The sequence below is a fragment of the Akebia trifoliata genome, chromosome 1 (assembly GCF_017979445.1).
Source record: "Akebia trifoliata isolate Shusen 1 chromosome 1, ASM1797944v1, whole genome shotgun sequence".
In the NCBI taxonomy this organism is placed as follows: domain Eukaryota; kingdom Viridiplantae; phylum Streptophyta; class Magnoliopsida; order Ranunculales; family Lardizabalaceae; genus Akebia; species Akebia trifoliata.
In genome coordinates, this window is record NC_141375.1 from 9107163 (window position 1) to 9126725 (window position 19563).

Below are 19563 nucleotides of genomic sequence, written 5' to 3' on the forward strand. Positions count from 1 at the left end.
TTATCGTGAAGCTTCTTTTTGTCTGAAAAATGATGATTTATAAGTTTCTAGGGTCCTATTTTCCTAGCGTAGTGTGGTTTTTACAGTTTTGTCAGTTCGAGATACCTCATCCGGATTTCTGAAACACATCTGGTAATAAAATAAAGCAATGGAATACACATCCATCATTGGGAATCATTGCGATCGGGTTGACGAGTTGATTAATCAGGCGAGTGCAAAAATGGGGTGTCTACACTTATATGGGTTAAAAGTTTTGGAATAAGTTGATTTTTGATGAGAATGATCTCTATAATGAGAAGATCATCCTCACCAAAAATTAGCACATCCTGAAACTTCTAACCCATCAAAACAAGTTCAAGAACCGTAAATCGTCCTTTTTTTTGTTGAAAACTATTTTTGACGAGTTAGAAGTTTCAAAATGTACTGATTTTTAGTGAGAATAATCTCTAGACCATATAAACCATCCTTACTAAAAATTTGCTCATTTTAAGAACTTTAACCCATATAAAACAAAAAAAAAATGGATATGGTATGGTCTGCCCTTATTAATTCATAGGGTGCTTTTATAATTACGCATCCTTCCTTTCCATCGAAAATTATTTATCCAAAATTAAGTTCTTTTAATGTTGATTTCAAATTTTGATGACTTGTATGACATTATTATTTTTAATTTAAAATTTGTGGCTTTTATAAATAAAAATTATTATTTATAAATTGAAGATTTAAGTATTATTTTTTATTTAAAAATGAATTGTATTTTAATTTTATAAAAAAATAAAATATTTTATTGTGTTTGATAATAAATAAGCATTTAAAACATGTAAACAATGTATAATATGATTGTAAGGGTAAGAAAGACAATTTACCAGCTTTAGCAATGTGTAACAAACATGATTTAGCATTAAAAAAATAACTTTTTCAGCACTTAAATTCAACGCTTAATGTTATTCAGCACTTATTTTTTTCAGTTTAACAAACAGCTATGATTTCTAAACTCATCCGAGACCGAGACGTATCGCCCGAGTTAACTCGATATCGAAGTTGAACGAGACCAACTCATAAAGTCATTTTTTTGTCCGAGTTTTACATCTCACGTACAATTTTTCAAGTTATCTCACGAGACGTCTGAAACGTATCGAAAAACTCGTCCGAGACAACTCGATATCGGAGCTGAATGAGACGAGACGCGATACCGAGTTTAAAAACCATGCAAACAGCACCTTAGTTTATTGAGCGGAAAAGGTTGGTAGCTGCTCTCGTGGATGTCGAAGTACATGATGGCTGACGCTCTGTAAAACTGCTTCTTACGATTGCAGCTGCGGCTTGGATTTTCTCTTTAATGGAATGGGACTTGTCTTCTTCTCTAAAGATGTTTAGTTCATCATCTGGTTTTCGATTGCTCTTCTTCCCCATTCACTCGATTTCAAATTATCCAATTAATCTCCACAAACGATTTCAAAAGAAACCCAAATCATTATTGGGTTTTAATAGATCGAATTCATCCTCATCGTGCTCTCTTAGGATTGTTGAAACAGAATCATCAAGTTATGCACTTTCAAGTGAAAGATTTCAAAGGATTCCTTTGCCTGCTCACGCAATATCGAGTCCTTTGGTTCAGATTAATGGCCCTCAGAAAAAACCCATATCAATTATGAGTTCTTCTATTGAAACAAACGTAACAACAGATAATGCTGGAATTCCAGTCAGTTTTAATTGGGATTGTAAGGAGACTTTGAGAAATTACTCCGCAATGCTGCAGACTTGTGCTTTAAAACGATCTCTTAATGATGGAAAAGCAGTTCATGGGCAGGTGATCAAGAGTGGTTTGGAACCAGATTTGCATTTGTGGATTAGTTTGATGAACATGTATATAAAATGTGGGAAACTTAGATCTGCCCACCATTTGTTTGATGAAATGCCTGAACGAGATGTTGTTGCTTGGACTTCACTGATTGCAGGGGTTGTTGCAGAAGGGAATGGAAGTGAGGGTGTTGGTTTGTTCTGTGAGATGCGTAAGGATGGTATATTACCCAATGGGTTCACTTTCGCCACTGCTTTGAAAGCTTGCTCTTTGTGCTTGGCCTTAGATGTGGGGAAACAAGTACATGGAGAAATCATTAAACTTGGATTTTTATCAGATATATTCGTCGGGTCTGCTCTTGTCGATCTTTACGCTAAATTTGGTGCAATGGAATTTGCAGAGAGAACTTTCTTTGGCATGCCCGAACAAAATTGTGTATCGTGGAATGCATTGCTTAATGGGTACGCTCGGATCAGTGATGGGGAAAAGGTTTTGAAACTGTTCAACAGAATGACCGAATCAGAAACACGGCTCAGCAATTTCACGCTATCGAGTGTTCTAAAGGGTTGTGCTAGCTCAAGGAGTAAGAGAGAAGGTCAGGCAATTCATTCTCTTGTAGTCAAAATTGGTTCTGAACTTGATGGGTTTCTGAGTAGTAGTCTTGTTGATATGTACTCAAAGTGTGGGCTAGCAGAGGATGCATACAAGGTTTTTGTTAGGATCGAAAATCCCGATGTGGTGGCTTGGAGTGGGATGATTGCTTGTCTTGATCAACTAGGGTACAGTGATGAAGCGGCTTATCTGTTTTATGAAATGAGGGAAACTGGTGTGAGACCAAATCAATTTACTCTCACTAGTATTGTTAGTGCAGCAACAAATCTCGGTGACCTACGATATGGCGACAGCATCCATGGCTGTATTTGGAAGTTCGGGTTAGAATCAGATAATGCGGTCAATAATGCTCTGGTCTCTATGTACATGAGAATTGGATCCATTCGAGATGGTTGCAAAATTTTTGAGGGTATGAGAGATCGGGATTTAGTCTCATGGAATGCTCTTCTATCTGGGTTCCATGATGGTGAAGCTTGTGATCAAGGACCGACAATCTTTAAACGGATGCTTGTGGAAGGTTTAAAGCCCAATAAGTACACATTTATTAGCACTCTAAGGTCTTGCTCTAGCCTTATGAATATAGGCTTCGGTCAGCAGATCCATGGCCATATTCTTAAGAACAGACTTGATGATGATGATGGTTTTGTGGAAACTGCTCTCGTTGACATGTATGGAAAATGCGGATGCTTGGAAAATGCACAAGTGATCTTCGATAGAATGAATGAAAGAGATTTATTCACTTGGACGGTGATTATCACTGGATATGCACAGACCAATCAAGGGGAAAAAGCAATTAAATATTTTCGTCAGATGCAACGGGAAGGTGTGTGTCCCAATGAGTTCACTCTTGCCAGTTGTTTGAGGGGTTGTTCTAGTATAGCGGCTCTAGAAAATGGCCGGCAACTCCATTCCTATGTCGTCAAGGCCGGGCAATCAGATGATGTGTTCGTCGTGAGTTCACTTGTCGATATGTATGGAAAATGTGGGTGCATAAAAGATGCAGAGTCCGTGTTCAACAGCTCGGATTCACGGGACGTAGTCTCATGGAACACGATCATTTGTGGATACTCCCAACATGGACATGGAAAGAAGGCTCTCGAAGCATTCCAAAGTATGTTAGATGATAGTGTCACACCCGATGACGTAACCTTTATAGGTGTTCTTTCTGCTTGTAGCCACGTGGGTTTGGTCGAAGAAGGGAAACAACACTTTGACTCATTAAACAAAGTTTACAAGATCACTCCTACAATTGAACACTATGCATGCATGGTGGATATCCTTGGTCGGGCAGGCAGACTAGACGAGGTTGAAGACTTCATTGAGAAAATGACCCTCACACCCAATAACTTGATCTGGCAGACAGTTCTTGGGGCTTGTAGAATGCATGGAAATGTGGAATTTGGGGAAAGAGCAGCTGAGAAACTCTTCAAACTTGAACCCAAAATGGACTCAACTTATATATTGCTATCCAACATTTATGCTGCAAAAGGAAGGTGGGATGATGTTGCTAAGGTCAGGACCAAGATGTCTAGTCAAGGTGTGAAAAAGGAGCCCGGGTGTAGCTGGTTAGAGGTGAATGGTCAAGTTCACGTGTTTCTTCCAAAAGATGGATCTCATCCGAAGGCCAAAGAGATCTACAAAAAGTTGGGTGAACTGAGTCAGAAGCTGAAGTCAGTAGGGTATGCTCCAAACATAGACAATGTGCTTAATAATGTTTCCGATGGAGAGAAAAGAGAAAGCCTCCTTTATCACAGTGAAAGGTTGGCCCTTGCTTTTGCCCTAATAAGCATGGACCCTATAAAGCCAATCCGAATATTCAAGAATCTTCGCATCTGTGGCGATTGCCATAATGCTATCAAGCTCTTCTCATCCATCACCAATAGAGAAATTTTTATTCGTGACGTTAGTCGTTTCCACCATTTCCAGAATGGTTCTTGCACTTGTCAGGATTATTGGTGATTTCATTCCGGAGGTTTACAAATAGATTTGTTCTTGCGGGGTAGGTCTAATAAATGTGCAACTAACTTGAAAGTGAAGGAGTAGTGACAAACTCACATTCTTGATAGAACCTCTTGTTGACACTGTTAATCAGAACCCAATCATCACAAAATCCCATTTACTTAAGGTGATGAAAAGGAACTCTGCTGTTCTTGTCTTTTAATTATTTTCCTACTGTGTTGTTCTAAACTTACTACTGTGCTTCTGATCTGTATGGATTGATTTGATTTCCTGTATTCAGAAGATGGACATCTCTAAGATGGCTTCTGGGTACGTTTCCTTTGTGTCACCCTTTAACCTCATGGCAGAACGCAGCCATTACATCCATGCCCTTGTTGCATACTTTGACATCTCATTTACAAAGTGTCGTAAATGGATGGCTTCTCTACAGGTTTCTTTCTTTCTTCTTTCTTTTTTTCCTTTCACCTTACAGTTTTACTTCCACTTAGGTGTCAAATTAACGGAATACTCTTATCTTTATTCATATATGGGACCAGCAATATAAGCCTAACAGTTAGCAATTAGCATGGTTTTAATTAACAACATTGTTTATTAGCTGTTCATAACTGCATTACAATGGTCGTGGGTCATACCACTTTATGCTCGGTAAATAATTCCCATAATATAACTGTTATTAGCACTTATTTCCAATTGGGTGAAACTAAGTGGTGGTCTAAGCAGGCCAATGCTAAAGATGTATGGATCAGTTGTGGTTGATAGGGGTTGAGATGTCACTCGTAACCGAAGCTAGCGGTCTTACATGAAAAGTGTTAAGACGCAACAATGAACTTGACATCTAGGATATATCGCCATTTTATTGTGAGCTGCAAGAACCTAGCCATCTCTGGTCAAACTTTGAATACTAGATATGGAGGTCCCCAGCACTAATGTCAAATCATTTGATATCATAAGGGTTATGAGCACATTGCACACTCACCAGCCTTTTCAAGTGGCTGCTTGTTTAAATACATTTTTATTGTTTGCTAAACACATCTCCAAAACCTTAAGAAATTGTTTTTGCATTTTGTGTTTTTGTCTGATAATCTTTACGCTACAGGAAATGTTGAAAGATACAGACTAAGACATATCAAAATTTTATTTACAAGAATAAAGTAGTTTTAGATGTGGGGGCTGGACTGGAATTTTGTCCCTCTTTTGTGCAAAGGCAGGGGCCAAGCATATTTATACGGTAGGTTATTTTATTTCCTTTATTTTGTTTCAAATATTCTGCTGTTTTTTTTTTTTTGGAAACTGAGGTATTTAGGCCTCTTAGAGCAACCGCAATCCTTGGGGCATGTGCAGTCCCCTCCCCTCACACTCACCAGATAATTTCTGGGCTAAATCCCTGAGGGTGGCCACTTAGGGGAATTCGAACTCAAGACCTCTACTTCCTAAGGTGTGGTCTTGGTCATCTCACCAACCCTTAGATGGTTTCTTCTGCTGTCATCAGATGATTCTTTTCGTATGTGTGCCATTTAGAATTAATAGTAATATTGTTATTTGGAGTGTAAGTTCTAAACTCTTTTTGGCTGATTTTTGCACTAACTTGTTAGTACTCGGCAGTTTCTATTGTCACTTTATCACTTACTAGCAATGGTGATGTCTCACTTCTTTTGTCATTTAATTAAAATAGTACCTGGATGTGAATGTACTTGTTTTTGGCTTATATATGGTTCAATTATTTTAACAATTTACTTCCTCACTTCCAGAATATGTGGATTTTTCCTGCAGGTGGATTGCTCCCAAATGACCGACATGGCAAAAGAAATTGTTGAGGCAAATGGATTTTCTAATGGTGATTATCATTCGTTGAAATTTTGCAGCCATAGTTATCTTCTACTATGTTGTTTCAGGTTTCTTGTTACAGAGGAAATAATTATAGTGGTACCCCTGCAAAATCTCATCTCTGTGAGTGCAATCTGCTTGCTTATTTAACAAAGTCAATCTATCATTTACCGAAGAAAAAACTTAATCTCCATTACTTGATTTCTGAAATTTTGGAGGTGTTCATGTTTTTATGTGATGTCCAATGTGCCATTAGTCTCATTGTATCATATTTCTAAAGATTACTATCTATTTGGGCCAACAATATTTTGCCATGCTGTCCGTTTAAAGTTAAATCCTCATTGTTCGTACCGAGGAACCATCAATGGGTTGGCTTAAGTGGTATTTTCCCAAAATGACATCTAACTATTTGTATGCAATAACACAAATTTTGAGATTGATTGAGAACTTACGATCTTCTTCCTCTATCTTTCTTCTTTGATGGTCCAAACCCCATCTCCCTTTCACTCGTTTCCTCATTTCGACCTAGGTGACCAATGATTGCATGCTGGCACAGGTGGAGGAAACAACTCAATGGTAAGACTTAAAGATTGCAAATTAATGTAAGACGGTGAAAACCAACCTAGAATGATAAATCAGAGATCAAGAATAATCTACTAAAGCAATTATGGTATAATTGTTTTAGACATGGGTAATATATTCGCCACGTGCTGATGTTGCAATTTGCCATGTGGCACGGTTGAAGCTACCACGTGTTTGTTACCAAAGTCGCCCCATGGTGTCTGTCAAGAGAGCTAGTTACATTAGTGTGAAAAAATCAGCAGCCTGACACCTTGAGCATGACGCCCCACACAGAGCCACCTATAGGGAGAAGGCACTAGGATCTATGAGGATTACATGGACGACTAAGCATGCTGCAGAGACCGACAGAATTGACATTGGCAGACCTAACAAGGGCAGGAATGCAGCCCCTCCTCGGACTTGACAGAGACGTGTCACTGTAGTTGCGTCGGGATGTGACGTTAACCCGGACTTGATAGTGACAACTCGCAACAACTATGTCAGGAGGGTTGACTAAAGAGAAACCTCCCTTCTTCCACTATAGAAGGGGCTCGAGGCCACCAACCCTTACGAATAGTTATTGTAATGCTCTCCCCCCATCTCGTCTAGGCACAATAAGGTTCACACAGCCGATTTACGGGTTTAGTGGAGCTTTGCAGTCTTGTAATCACTATTGTCGAATATATATATATATATATTAAAGTCCTTATTCGCTTCAACAATTGTTAAATTTAGGTTTAAACAAAGTTTAAGTTAAGGTACCCATCCCACCCCCAACATCACGAAAAAAAAAAATCTAATTTTCTGTAGTTGAGATAAACCCTAATTTCATATACAACATAACAAAATCCTCATGTATCTTGACTTGTCGTGTTAAGTATCTGCTAATAAGGTTTCATCAACAAATTGAGGTGAGAAATTAGTTGTCCACTATTCCCACCAAAATACCATCTAGGTAATGAACTGCAATTATTTTGGAAGTCATATTGCCCAGAGCATCCGTTACAATCTACCGATCAGAGCCATCTCCTTGTCAAATTTGCATACAACATACAATCTTCTTGATCTCATCCTAAATTCTATTCATTTGTTAGCAATTAGGATGTCATCTAGAATCTACCTATCCCTAATGAATCCTGTGATCTTGGGATATAGTAGAAGGTTGGACTATAGACCAAGTGTCGGAGGTTCCTTCCAAAGGGAGATCTATTAGAAGGTTCTTATTGCAAAAACCTCCAAAATCTCTCATGTCTTAACACCCTATTGCCACCTTTCTTTTCATTGGAGTAGCTGTTCACGGTAAAGTTTCCACCTATAGAACATCATAATCCTGGTATTAAGTTTGATGCAAGCTCCTTGTACAATAAAACTCACACAAAGCGCACAAAGGATGACCTGTCATCGGAGGCATAAATTGGTTATATTCATAAATACAAAATGTTTGATGCTTTCCATCTGAAAATTTCTTCTTGTATACCTAACTGGTTTCTCTAATCTTATATACATTTAAACCATCTCTTTGGTAGCACAAAAAAGGATCTGCATAGACATTTGATTTGAGTAATAACAAATGATTAAGAATCAACCATGGGAAATTATTAAATCTAACAACTTAAACTCACCAATCAAATTAAATGTTTTATTCATAGGTCCGCTAAAAGATGCACTTGATAGGCTTAGTGGGCCCAAAAATAATGCTCAAGATTTTTGTATTTAGGAGTACAGCAAATTCATGTTTCTGAAGTTGTGTACATAGCTTATTATGAAAGGAGAATGCATCAACTTCCAATTCTTTTTTTCATCTATAAGTTCTCTATCTGACCATAAACGTCAGTATGTACCCATGAAAACTCACCGGCTAACACGTCAGTCATTATTATCAAAATGCCAAGGATTTGGGATCGGCTAAACGAATCATGTTCCTCCAACCAAAATCACTTTTGCCCAAAATTTCTTCTATGATTCCTTTGTCGAACTTTTCCATTTTGGCTTATTGAAGAATTCTTGTATTTACCCAAGTTTTAATCAAGCTTTTAACAGTCACTCTTTTGCCTATACTATTTCAAGCTTTTGGCAGTCACTCTTTTGCCTGTAATATTTCTAGACAATATTTTGAAATTCTTTGGCCTAAATGTCTTTCCTCTTTACTTGGGATGTGAAATGCTCTCCACACTCCTTTTGATAATTCTCAATATCTATCCACCATTATGATATTCAGCCCCTCAGCATTTCCTTTGTTTCTGACAAGTTTAAAAATTATGCAGGACCAAGATTGCGGGCTACCCATTAGAAGCAAACAGTTTTGTACCTAGAAGATGTGCTAACCATATGTGAAGGGAAGGCAATGGTAAGTAGCATGACCGTTTCACCCAATAAGAAGAATCCCTGCGATGTTTGATATAACGCTCAAGTATTCATTGAATGGTCAGCACTGGCAGGTCTCAAGAATTCAACATTACAAGTTGCATTGATGTGCTTCTCTTTTTCATCATCTCCATTGCAAGAATTCTAGTGATTTCCTCTTATGTAAACTGTTAAAACAATTTTGAAGAATGGAAAAGTAAGGTCACAGTGTAACATGCTTGCAATCTTGACCAAGTTAAATTAATTCTTCCAACTTTGTGATTGATCTCAAAAATGTAATAGGTTTGGAGCGTTTATGCAGCCAAAGTGTAATTTCAACCATAATTTCTTCTCACTTGAAATTAATATATGCATCATTGCTTTGCCCATTGAAAGAACTTTAGGAGTCTAAAATGTGTTTGCTGTGCATTTGGTTTTGAGATTCCTGCAAAAATTAGAAGTTGAAGTTCCTTAGACTTGTTTTGGATTTCTTTTTTTCATAGGAAGCTGAACTTGTCAAGAATTGGACCATTTTTGTACTGGGGGTTAATTTCATCAAATTTTCCACTACTTCTTAGAAGTGATTTTAACCTCGAAAAAACACTTTCTGAACAGTTTTCCAAACAACTGCAAATGCAGTTCTTAGAAGTGATTTAAGGATAAGTGTTTCCATTGAAGTACTTAAAAGTGAAGGAGTAGCTACGAACTCGCCTTTGCGGTTTGAAGGATAAAGCAATATGATGCAGGGCTGTGAATGTTACCCTAGGATGATAAATCTGAGATCAGACTTGGAACACTCTGAAGGGTATGCCTGTGATGTCCTCAACACAGTGCCACACCAAGGGCATTTGAAAATTCAAGGTTACACTTCTTCCATGGACGACCTGTTTGAGATTGCTAAATTTTCATGGCCAAGCCTGGACGTTGCTTATTTCTGTTCACAAGAAGTTGAGAGTCAGAAATTACAACCTCTTGTGACATTAATTCTTAATAATTTGAGTTCCTAATATACTGATACTTTGCTTACTTGCAGGCATCTTTATCAATGGACATCAAATCCTTAATCAGTCTTGATGATTGCATTGTACTGAACCATTGTAACGGTGCGTTCATTTCTTCAATTGGTGCGACCATGACCTAATCAGCTTGTGGTCATTCTGCAAGTTTTTTATGCCTGCTGGTGCCTCTTTGGTTCTTGTCTTCTGTTTTAGGGGAAAATCAGGTAGCATTTAAGTTCCCTTCACCAAAGCTTACCTTCTAAAACAAGTTTTTGTATTATTATCATGTGATGCAATGGAATTAACACTAAATGTATGAGGAAAGCCTGAGGAAATATCGGAATTATAAATGTTCAATGTTTTGGGCCACTGGCTTTGTGTCTTTTTGGCTAAGCCACCTATTCTTTTTTCAATAACAACGGTTGATATATTAATGCTTCTATTTGTATTTGGTGTGTGCAGAAACTGTGTTGATTTATTTAAGAAAGGTGGTCGGTTGATAATCATTCTGTCGTGGAATAGCTGAACACCTTCCTCCAACCCTGGACAATTGACTTTTCCTTCACCGGTTTGAGTTAGCTGTTTTTCCTGGGAACCTGAAGTGGAAAAGTTTTCCCTTAACAGAACACAGATGGTTCCTTTATCATCACCTTACACCTTACCTTAAATATTATGGTGGCAGAAAGAATCCTTTATCTCCACTTCATTCTATCTTGGGCCAAAGCTTTGACAAGGCATGTATATTATTATTACATCCATGTCATTTTCGGCCTTCTTCTTATCCTTTTAAATCTCTATGTGGTATATATATCATATCGCTCTTTCTCATTAACATATGCCCTGATATTATAATAGATAAACTTACTAATAATAATTGTGTTTGTAATGCATCATAGTGTTTTATGTGATTTGTATTGTCTTATTCTTTGCATTTATTTCTTTATTTAAAATAAAATTATTTGTTGAGAAATAAAAAATTGTGTAGCACCACATATTTTCAAAATTTATTGTCTGTCTTCCATCTCTGCAAGCTCCCACAAATTTCTTTCAGAAATGTCTATAACTTTGTCATCCAAAAAGTCACTGTAAGATATTGCAAAGTTTTGCAAAAGGTTCCTGAATTAAAATCAATTTGCAGGCTTTTTTATTAGTTTCTTGAGTAGCACTTGAGATGATAATGCATTAAAATGAAACTTTCAGGTACAAACTTTTTTGATTGGCATTACAGGTAAAACTTGCAGATATCCAATATAAAGCAATATATTGACTAATCCATGAGGGTGATGCGGATGAACAATCCAATTTTGGTGGTCATTACATAAAAATCCCAATGCTACATGACCATTACAATCATTGAAAGATAAATCAATATTCATTTTATATTTACCATTAGCTGGCATATACTGCTGTGGAGGTCAATGATTAGGATTTTATTTTTATTTATTATTATTATTATTATTATTATTTTTTGGGGGGGTTAAGTTCGATTACAATATGTCATCAATTTCAGCTATGGGTTCAAGCCCCCACAAGACTAGTTTATTATTATTAACATCGTAGGATATCTCTACACCCTTTGGGATGGGACTAGTCGGTTGGATGCACCGACTCCAAAGAAGTTTCACAGCATGTGATACAATAAGTCAGGAGGCCACCTAGTTTCAAACACATGAGTAGAGTGAAGCATACCACCCCATATGGCTAGGGTTGAGTGGTGGTAAAAATGATATTGATGTAGCTTGCCTTTACCCACTTTGGAAGGGTGGTAGAACTAAATCTCCCTTGCTTGTGATGATTTTTATCAAGATGTAAGAAGACACAAGATTCGTTCAACCAATCCCAAGCTTTGCATGACTTTGATAATGCTGACTATCTTAATTTTGAAGATTTTGACGATCAAGTACTTATTCTCCTTCTCTTTCTTTACATTTTACTCTCATTTCTTCAATTTATAAGTACTAGGAGCGTAAGACTGAAATTGGAAGTCCTATTGTTTTCTTCACACCTTGCTTTATTTTGCAATGTCTTGCTTTATTCGTTGAAGTGTGTGTTAATGGGTAAATTTTTTAAATCATGAAGCTGTTTTCTGTTCTTATAGTTTTGCTCAGAGTTTAGAAGCTTAGAGTCCCTCATTTTATTTAAATATTAAGAAAATGAATTGAGGAAATACCCTCTATGTGAATTTGAAGAACCTTTTCTGATCTAATTTCTGAACTTGGAACCCATACATGCAGGATGCATTAAGTTTTATGCTGGAAGCCTCTGTGAATGTACAACTATTGCTCAGCAGCAATTTGAATCTACACATTCTCCTTTGGCAATTGCTTTGAGGCATGTAACTGCTATATGCAAATCCCAAATGAATGCTGGGTTAGACAGACATCACGTATGGCATCATACTGTATTGGGATTATTTCTGACAAGTCACTGTAGTAGACTAAGGCAAATATGCACATCCCAAATGAACGCTGGGTTAGACAGACATCACGTATGGCATCATACCGTATTGGGATTATTTCTGACAAGTCATTGTAGTAGACTATGGCCAAAAGGTTTGGCGAGTGCAGAGCAAAACTTCAGAGTGCTAATGAGGACATCTTGATATTCTTTTTTCAACTAGACTTGGTGACTTGAGTGCAGGTTGGTCAGCTCTTTTATGCGCCTTTTCCTTTGTACGCTATGTGGTTTAGAAAATATTTCTTTTTCGAGCTTCAAGACCAGATTTGGGTCAAGAACTGCTATTACAAGTTGGTTGGGGTTTACCTTACTGTAGACCAAAAATTTGACATGGATGGCTGGCCTATCTTATCTATAATACTCTTTTGAATGGTCGAAAACATAACAGCCTCGAAAGAAGTCAATGGCTTGGATGTTGGTATATGTTGTTAGGAGTCCATTTCCATGGTTAGTTAACCTTTTTTTGCTTTATTAATTGAATATAGAAAACTAAAAGGTATAAAAGAAAGTTCCATACCTGGCCTTTTCCTTTAAGTACCAAAATTATCATTTAGGTTAGATTTTAGGGTGTTTCCAACACCAAATAGTCGGGATGTGTTGATTCCTTCCTTCATTTGAAAGTCTGAGTGCTCCCAACCCGCTTTTGGTTTTCTATTCTTGAAAAAATGATTTCTTAAAGTACATTAGCTTTAAATTGTTGCAATTCCTTGACTTTCTTGGCCGTTTGTAGCGTTGTATTGTTTAATTTTGTTTGTTGGGGAACTCTGAAATGGCAGCGTGCTTTGAATATGGAGCAGAATGATATTTGCTAGTGAGAGAGGTTTAGTGCCCATCTGCAAGTGAGGAGAGTTTCAATCATTGCAAGCTACAACTTGATAGAGGCTATGAGGTGCAATCTCCACTCAGTACTCTGAAAATACCATAAGCTTTTAGTCCAATCATCTTTTTATTGGATTAATAAACTGACATGGAGAAAAACATGATGGTGACAAAGGGAGCATTTAGTTACCAAGATGATTCCATCCAGATTGGTGGCAAACAATCAGAGGTACAATGGTGACTTCTCACAAAGGTAAAGTGATTCCAGATTTCTGCATATTCATCATGCCTTCATCAATGAATATTCAATTTCTTTTCTTTGCTTGTTCTGCCCACATTCTATATTTGTGAGTTCCATGATGAATTCGACAAGTAAAATTCTTGGATTATTAGTATTATTATGTTTTCCACATGACTTCAATACTTAATGTAACTCTATCCTTCACATTTATACATGATTTAACTGAACAACTGCCTTCTTATTTCAACTCTATGGATACAACCAAATCTGCTATTTTTAGTATGGGTTACCGAAATGTATATGCTTTATGACTTCTTTAATGCAGATTTGGTTGGCTTTTTATTCCCTAGAGTTGTATTCCTAAGAATGCCTGTTCATGCTATTATAGTATTATTCATGTTCTTTTAGCATTATTCATGGTGGTCCACAATGATAGGTTTATTTATTTATTATTAATATCAATACCTACCTCATCGACAGCTCTTGTTATGGACTGTTGTTGCTATTGATTTTGGGGTGCCTTAAGAAATAAGTATATCTATCTGATGGTTGGTGTTCTTAGTGACCCACAAGTGTGTAGACCATACATAGACACATTTAGTTGAATTGTGTTAGAATTCTGTTCTGTGTGTTGTGCAACAGCCCATAGGGATTTACTTGTGGTGGGCTTTTATGTTATGGGGCCCACCTTATGTTATGTATTGGTTGAATTTAATATAAAGAGGAGTTCTGCCTTACAACACAGATGCTGCTGTGTTTTTGGCTCTCTCTCTCTCTCTAATCTTCTTCTTCTCCTCTCTTTCTCCTCCTTTACTACTTGCTCTAGGTTTCTAGGTCTCTCACTTGGTATCAGAGCAAATCTTTTTTTTCTTCTCTTCCTTTTATTCCTGGGTTTTAAACCCTTATTTCTGCAGTTGAACTCTTATATCTGCAGTTTTGTGGTGAAAAGAACTTCGGTTCGTTGTGGTGTTGCAAGATAAACCCTAGATGTGTATTTAAGGTTTAGTTGTGTGCTTGTGGTTTTGGGGCTGCATTTTGGGGTTGTCTGGTACTGTTTTTCAGACGTTTTAGAAGGTTTAATTGCGGTGGGTGGTGTCTGGGTGTCCTTTATAATGGTTGTTGCCTCTCTTGTTGTGTGTTTGCTCCTCTTTGTGATTGTTCTAACGGATGAACATAGCTTTTCAAGTGAGGATTCGGCCAAGCAAATTACTTTGGTAAGGTTGAATGGAAATAACTACCATTCTTGGTCTCATGTTATAAAGGTGTTCCTACGAGCAAAAAAGAAAGCGAAGTACCTTTGTTGAAGATCCTTCTCTTGAGGATTCAAAGAACTATAAAAATTGGTGGAGTGAGAATTCATTGGTTATGACCTGGCTTTGGTTAAGCATGGAACCATCTATGGCTTCCAATGTCCAATTCCTTGATACTGCAAAAAAGATCTGGAGCTCTCTTGCAGAGATGTACTCTCAAGAAATTAATGTGACTAGGGTGTTTGATTTGTTTGAACGTATGTTCACTATCAAGCAGGGTGATAAACCCCTTAATGAACATTACAACAATCTGAAAGGTATGTTGGAAGAACTATTGCTCTATCAACCTCTGAGCACTGGTTTGGAAGTTCAGCAACGTCAACGGGAAAAGTTCCAAGTTGCATTATTGTTGTCCAGTCTTAACTTAGTGTATAGTGTATTCAAGGATTAGATTCTGGTTAGTGAACGGCTTCCTACTGCAGTGAATGCATATTCTCGCCTTCAGAGAGCCTCCCTTACACAATCAACTCCTTCTCTTAAGGAGTCATCTGCCTTAATCACTAGTGATGGTACTCGCGGGACTCCTCGTAGTGGACGCGGTGGTACTCATAGTGGTGGTCGTTGTGGTAATCTTAGTGGCCATGGTGGGAACCTTTGGGGGTTGTGATGGTGGTATTATTTCTAGTTGTGGTACTGATAGGTTAACATTCGAAATGAAAATATTATGGTAAGATGGGTCATACCGAGGATTATTGTTGGGACAAATGGGGACGTCTTGACTATTCCCACAATGCATCTTTGATACGTCCTCCGCATCTGTCACTCAACCATCTACTTCCAGACCCTCGATTACTAATTTCGAGTCTCAAGATAATTTTACTGCTCAACTTAATCAGATCCTTCAGAAGTTGTCAGGTCTACCCTCACCTTCATCCGCTCCCACAGACACTGTAGTCAATACAGGTAATTTTACTTGTGTAGTTGTTCAATCCCCTTCCACTTCCTAGGTTATTGACTATGGTGCTAGTGCTCACATGTCTAGTATCTCCATCTTTTCTAATTTTTACTCATCTAGATCTCATATTACTTTAACTCATGGTTCTTCTCGTCCTATCCCTTGGTACTAGTGATCTCTTCACCCTACTAATTCCATAACTCACTTTTGGCTTATTGTTCCTGAATTTTTTTTAATCTTCTATATGTTAGTCAACTAACAAAATCCCTAAACTATTTTGTTTCCTTTCTCCTACAACTTATGTTTTTCAGGACTTCTGGATGAAAAAGATGATTGATTTGAGGTATGAACGGAATGGGTTATATTTGTCGGAATGTGATGAGCAAATTCTTGTTTTGAGTGTTGTCGTCTCTCCTCTACAGTGGCATTATCCTACAATGGCATTATCGCTTGGGTCACCTGTCATTGCAGAAGTTGCGTCAAGCTATTTCCACATTGAGTCTTAATGCAGTATTAGAATGTGAGGCTTGTTAGTTAGGCAAGCATCACCGTAGTAGTTTTCCTCTTAGTTTAGAGAGTCGTTAGTTGAGTCCTTTTGTCCATTCGGACATTTGGGTCTTATAAGAATAAAAAGTACTTCTGGTTTTTCTTATTTTTTTCATTTTTGTGGATGATTGTTCTAGAATGACTTGACTTTTTTTAATGAAAAACCTTTTGAATTATCCAAAATTTTCTTAGTTTTTTATAATGAGATATTTATTTAGTTTGAACACGTGTTCAAAATTTTCATTTGATAATGCTCGAGTATACCAAAATTGTATGTCTGATTTTTGCAGAGATCATGGTATTATCCATCAGACTACTTGTCCACATACCTTCTAACAGAATGACATCACTAAACGTAAACTATCATATTTTGGATGTGACTTGCACTTTATTGTTTAATATGTCAGTTCATAAATCTTGTTGGGCCGATGGCGTTCGTACTGTTTATTATCTCATTAATCGAGTTCGTATGCCTGTTTTTAGTAACTAGATACCGTTCTCTTCGTTATATCCTAAGGCCAAGTCATTTCCTCTAGTTCCGCATGTGTCTTTGGGTGTGTGTCCTTCGTCCACATTCTTGGGATTGGCCATGATAAGTTGTCTCCTTGTTTTGTTAAGTGTCTTCTTGGGTTTCAAAAGGGCTATTGTTTTGATGAGCTTGTAGGACGTTAGTATTATACTAGTGCTGATGTCACCTTTTTTAGTCGACCATTTTTTCTTCACTTTGGGCCGTCAGTTCGATTTTGATCTGGTTCATTCTCGTTGGGGAAGTTAATTTTGCCTATTATTCCTCTTCCAATGTCTTCTAGTCGTTTGCAGGTTTATCTGCGCTCTAAGTATCGCTCGGTTGTATCCTATGATCCAGCTGCAACCGAACCATCACCTGACTTTCCTGAGGACCTCCACATTCTGCCTCTTCTGAGGACTTTCCAACTCTTCCCACAACACCTTCATCCTCCACGTTACTTATTACTTTGCGAAGAGGTATTCGTTCCTGTACTACCCATTTATTTCTAATTTTGTATCTTTTCATCATCTTTCTTTTACTTTTCACTCCTTCACATTTTCGTTGTCCACAGTTTTTGTTCATGGTACTTATCGTCAGGCTCTGACTTCTTCTGGATGGAAACATGTTATGGATGATGAGATGCATGCCCTTTATCAAAATTAGACTTGGGACCTCACCACTCTTCTTTCCAGGAAGACCACTGTTGATTGTCGTTGGGCGTACACGGTAAAGTATCAACTTGAGGGATTGGTTGATTGTCTTAAGGCTTGATTGGTGGCCAAAGGGTATACTCAGACTTATGGTGTGGATTGTTGTGAAACTTTTTTACCTGTTGCTTACCTCTACTTGAAAAATATACTTTTGCACACACAAAAACAATTTTGTTTTTTAAAACTCTTTCCGTTCTTAACAAAAAATAATCAATCTAAATCCTAAAAGCCTCCCTTTCTTTTATTTTCTTGATTCAAGTGAAATATTTTGACATTTCCACGGATTTCCACTGAAATATTTGTCACTTTCTGGCCATTTTTTTGTTTTTTCGGTCAAAATCTAGTGTTGACCGAAATTTTTCCAAAATGACCAATGATTTTATCCGAAATATTGGCAAATAGACATTGTAACATTTATTTCGTTTCTGTAGCTCTTAAAACTGACATATTTCGACCGAAATAATCGAAATATGTCGATTTTTAATACCTTGCCTCTGGTTATTGCACATTTGTTGGTGAAAATCTTATTACTTGGCGTACTAAGAACAAAACGTTGTGGCTCGCTCTAGTGCTGAAGCTGAATATCGTGCAATGGCCCATACTACTTCTGAGATGTTGGTTCATTCTCTTTTTTGCAATATGGGTGTTGATGTTCTGTTTTGTGATAACTAGACTGCCATTTTTATTACCAGCAACTCTATTTTTCATGAGTGCACCAAGCATATCGAAGTTGATTGTCACTTCATTTGGGATTTTCTCGTGCGCAAACAAATTGTTGCGCCTTATGTGAAGTCGAGTGATCAGTTGACTGATTTTCTCACAAACCCTTATCTCGTGTTGACTAATTTCTTCTTTATGTACCAGTTGGGCATCTTTGATATGTATGCTCCAGCTTGAAAGGGAGTGTTAGAATTTTGTTCGTACAGAATAACCCTAGGGCTGTTATGTGTGTGTTGTGCGACAACTCATAGGGATTTACTTACTTGTAGTGGGCTTTTATGTCATGGGGCCCACCTTATGTTATGTATGTGGGCCCCACATACTTTATTGGTTGAATTTAAAAGAGTGCTGCCGTACAACACAGATGCTGCTGTGTTTTTGACTCTCTCTCTCTCTCTTTCTCTCTAATCTTCTTCTCCTCCTTTACTACTTGCTCTAGGATTCTTGGTCTCTCACTAATTGATTCATGGTATACTTAATAAGACCAGAGAGAGAGCTAGATTTTGGGGAACGATAATGGAGTCAAAAGGACATTAAAGTAGGATCCGACAAATACAAAGTATATAGAACGCATCTTCAGCAATGAAAGACAGAGCTGGGCCACTCTATTGATTATGGATCATATCTAATGTATTGTTGTGGTTGGGCTTATCTTATGACAGAGTACCCTCTTCTAGGACGTGCTTATACATTCATTTCTATTTATGTTTCTGTTTATTTTCTTCTTTTTTAAGTGTAAAGGTGGGGTTTTGATCCCCGGTCTGTCCACTACCAGACTTTACCGACTTAGCCCAATTTGCTGTTTCTGTTTTTGGTGGCAACATTTATCTGTTATTTTTGGTCTGAATGGGATTATAGGGTTTATGGTGTTTTGAAGCTCATTTTTGGCCATCACAGAAATCAACAGCGACTACCTCTATGGGCCATATTTCCCAACAGGGATCACAAAGATATGAGTATTGATCTCCAATTAAGGTATGAGTTCAGGATTGTATAGAATTGAGAATGATATATTAAATTGAGTTATTTTTTCCTACACCAAATCTACTTTTGTTATGAAGAATGGGACAGCCGGCAAGAAGATCTTGGTGCTCATGGTAGCAAAAGTTACTACCATTTGCTAGTAAATGTCGCTTTTTTTTTTTTATACCGTTTGTATTGTCTCAGTTTTTTCATTTATCTTCTTATTTGGAAAAAAAAAATCGTTATTTGCAATAAGAGAATATAACATTGCCAAAATTTGTAACGAGTACTTTTGA

At 37.4% G+C, this 19563-nt stretch overlaps 1 pseudogene across 16 annotated transcripts; it reads left to right on the forward strand.

The window, feature by feature from the left end:
- The first annotated feature begins 1209 nt into the window (after nt 1–1209).
- Nucleotides 1210–19481, forward strand: LOC147410656 (putative pentatricopeptide repeat-containing protein At3g23330 pseudogene; annotated as a pseudogene). Of its 16 annotated transcripts, none has more exons than XR_015177302.1 (11): nt 1210–4538; nt 4653–4802; nt 6143–6319; nt 9022–9104; nt 9604–9961; nt 10134–10322; nt 10561–10832; nt 12333–12738; nt 13332–13444; nt 13550–13627; nt 16657–18737. The product of XR_015177302.1 is annotated as a putative pentatricopeptide repeat-containing protein At3g23330 pseudogene, transcript variant X4 (transcript). The 16 variants fall into 16 exon arrangements; XR_015177300.1 differs by having other exon boundaries at nt 9716–9961; XR_015177303.1 differs by having other exon boundaries at nt 9847–9961.
- The last annotated feature ends 82 nt before the right edge of the window (nt 19482–19563 follow it).